Below are 3,597 nucleotides of genomic sequence, written 5' to 3'. Positions count from 1 at the left end.
TTTTAACCCAGCCAGTTGGGTTAAATCTTTGACCCAACATGCTGGGTTGTTTTATTTAAATCAACTTTTGCTTAAAAATTACATTGATGGTTTAAAACAAACCCGAAATGTTTAAAAATAATAATAACAAAATCACAGAGGAATACTCGAGGCATCAGTAAGAATCAAAAGTTTTATTAAGGATCAAAATGCAAGACAAAAGGAATTCATAAAAACATGCAATATGTTATGCTCAATGAACAATAAAATGGCATATAAAACACTTTGATGAAATGTATGTTTATACATATTTAAAGAAAATTAACTTCAATAAATTACATTAGTTTAGATTTTAACATATACATTTAACAAGGTTATTAAAGTGGCACAAGTAAATATAAATAGTTAGACAACTTAACACTTCAAAACACTATAAAAAGTATTTTACTAAACCCTTGTTGATAGAACCGCATTTATATGATAAAATATAAATCTATGCACAAGTTTTCTATAAAAAAAGAAATAAACAAGCGTTATGGATGTGAAAAAGGGACACCGTAACTTTCCTCTTCATATAAACTCACAAAACATTTTCAATAGTGTTAGTTCTTTCGGTTTCAGCACTGCTTAACCTAAAATATCCACGGAGCAGTCTTACTAAAGAGGATTCTTTTCCTGGGAGTTTGTAGAAAACAGTTTGGTGTGCACTTTTGGAAGTGGATGTCCAGCAGGAGGGTTTCTTTATCAATTTGTTCATCTATAAAGAGACAAGAAAAGAGACAAGAGAAGAATGTAAGGAAACTGGCCTAACCAGAGCACAATGGATTATAATAAACATATAAAGAAGTACATTAACATTTTACCTAAATAATGTTTACCTTTAAGCCTGTTATGAAAACATCCAAGTTCCAGTTGACATTCTCTTGAATAGAATGATCCATTAATATTAGCTGTTATTCTGCAACCTGTCAGTGGGGGAAAGAAGAAGAGTGGGATATAGTACAGAAAGTGAAATACAGTCTTAAAAAAATAATATTATAAACGTTAAAACAACCCTTCACTAATTCGACACACTCGGGAATAAGTAGAAGTCTAAAAAGAGCACCAATTGTTCGTCTCATATACCCAAAATTAATTATATCGCATTGTTAACCACTAACGTTATAAGAGCGGCTACTCCCGAAGCAATGGCCGAGATAGAGCTGCTCTCCACGGAGCCACGACCGCTGACAGCGTCTTAACAAAATCTCAAAGAGGCGTTATGTTTATATATAAATCACGTATTTGTGTTCTTAACAACTACATTCTCCTCTAAAAGACTCTTAAATCTAAGTTCCCTCACCGAACCTTAGCGGTATTTATAAAAAAAAATGAGCTGGATGTTTGCTTTTGGCACGACGCTCTCGTGTCGACCTTAAACTAATATCAAGATGCGTAAGTTACTGACTCACACAAGTCACACATTTCAGAGGAAATGTTGACCAAAAAGGAAGTTTAAATGATTAAAAAGCTGTAAATTAGAACAACGTGGGCATAACGTTACAGACTAGCTATACAAAGCTAACGAAGCTAGATTGTAACGTTACTTTCAAACCTAATGTGAACAGCCAAATTTTGCATACTTTTGCATTTTTTTTACAGTAATAGTTTTATACATTAAAAACTCGTAAACATACCTTTTATTCTCCGAATAACAGCTTTCCGAGATGAAGTGGATCAAAATGCCCGCGAAGGTAGAGTTTGTCTGATGCGTAGAGGAGTGGGAGGGGTTTAATCTCTCAACTGTCACTCAATTGGACCCGACTGGTAACCCAGCGTTTGGGTTACTCAAAAAATGACCCAACACTAAGAAAATAACCCAACAAAATGACCCAACAGGCTCAACCCAGCTGTTGGGTTAAACAAATAACCCAGCATTTTTTAGAGTGTAGGAACAAATATTTCCCCCGGCAGTTCACCAAGCATTCAGTTGAGACATAATTATGTTTGCGAGACACATACATTCTGATGTGCCCACTTTGGATGTTTCAGTCAGAGTAAGATCATTTTTGTGTATTAACATCTTGGAATAACCCTCAACATCGATCAAGTTCCTCACTTATACTTTCCTTAGTATACAGTATGTTAATGAGCATCCCCACTCAATTTCCCACGGTCTCGCATATGCTTGGCTGCATGCGTGGGTAACTGGGCCAGAATCCTATATCCATGTGCTGAAATTTAGAAAATATTGCATAATCTTTTTCCATTTCAAAAGGAAACGCGGCTGTTCATTGTATGCTTCTTTGCAGAGACGATATAGCGTCAGTCTCGTCACGGTGGTAAACGGCAAGGCATTTGGCATTGACTTGGGCTTTGTTAGCTATATTTAATAAATAAGTCCATGCTTGTTACATTACAATCATTGCGCAACATTATTGCACATCCTTATAGTCAATCAATGTTTGTAATATGGAAACCAAAATCACCTGGGCTACTGATAAAAGACATGCATAGACTTAAAGGCCCGTGTAAGTCGCTTTGAATAACTGTGTCTGCTAAATCCGTGAATGCAACATTTATTACTGTTCGTTCGTCCTGTTTATAGCATGAAAGTCCACTGATGTGTGAGTTCAGCGCCAAAATCAACTACAGATCCGTTTTATAAAAAGATCTCTCATTCCAGACTCTCATTTCATACTGACCACACATTAAGTATTGAAATATAAATCTAAATACTACCCGGTGATACAGATAAATAGATCAAGACCAACAACGTAAAAAATGACCGGTGATCCAAGCGGGACTCGAACCGTAAAAAGACCACAATATATATTACGGGTCGAAGGTGCTACTCAGCATGCTACGTGACACCCTACAATTTAACAAAGGGAAGGCAGTTTAGGTTTTACTCTGTCTGACACCGCTTGTACCAAGAATGATTTATTGTACAATGATACTATTATGCAATATTTCAACCGATTGCTTTTTTGCATTTTACGTAGACAATACGTGCTATAGCTTATGTAATAAGCAAGATACATACAATGGGATTGGTTGGCCTTTATATAATTGTTGACGACATTATGTAACCTTAGATTACCTTAGATTATTAGAATAAATATTTTCTTCAGAAAGCAAGCAATAATTTGTCAAATGTTAGCAAACACTGCGCACATAATAAAATCCTGTGAAATGATCAGTGGTAAATTGGTCTGGTCTGGCTCAGTTCATCAGGGATTGGTTGACAACGGTTCAAATTTACTGGCTTTGGAAATCGGTGGGAGGGGCTCATTATACAACAGACGAAACGCCGTAAAAGACGCGCGCTCTGTGCAACCAAAACGGCGTTTTTTACGCCGTCATATGGCAAGATAGCGGCGCAAAAAGCGGCGCTTTTCGGCCGCCTTAAAACGCCGTCAAATACGGCGTTATGAACGGCTTTTCGCGCGTTTTTTACGGCGTTTGGAATCGCGACGCCGTATTTTGCGGCGCAAATACTGTTTAAAACGCCGTCAAAAACGGCGTTCCGATACAAACGCGTTAAATCTGTGGCGTAATTGTGACCCTCTTGGCTTGCCATACACACTCAACCCATCTCGCGCACACTCAACCCCTCTCTCGGCATTCGCTTCACTT

At 37.3% G+C, this 3,597-nt stretch overlaps 1 long non-coding RNA gene across 1 annotated transcript; it reads right to left on the bottom strand.

The window, feature by feature from the left end:
- Positions 1–237: 237 nt before the first annotated feature.
- LOC130434767 (uncharacterized) lies at positions 238–1,918 on the bottom strand. Its single transcript, XR_008908716.1, has 3 exons — positions 1,656–1,918; positions 858–944; positions 238–736 (listed from the first exon to the last, which is right to left on the bottom strand). It is a non-coding gene; the product is annotated as an uncharacterized LOC130434767 (long non-coding RNA).
- Between the last annotated feature and the right edge of the window lie 1,679 nt (positions 1,919–3,597).

The sequence above is a fragment of the Triplophysa dalaica genome, chromosome 13, assembly GCF_015846415.1.
Source record: "Triplophysa dalaica isolate WHDGS20190420 chromosome 13, ASM1584641v1, whole genome shotgun sequence".
Lineage (NCBI taxonomy): Eukaryota > Metazoa > Chordata > Actinopteri > Cypriniformes > Nemacheilidae > Triplophysa > Triplophysa dalaica.
This window is presented reverse-complemented; position numbering and strand designations above follow the sequence as displayed.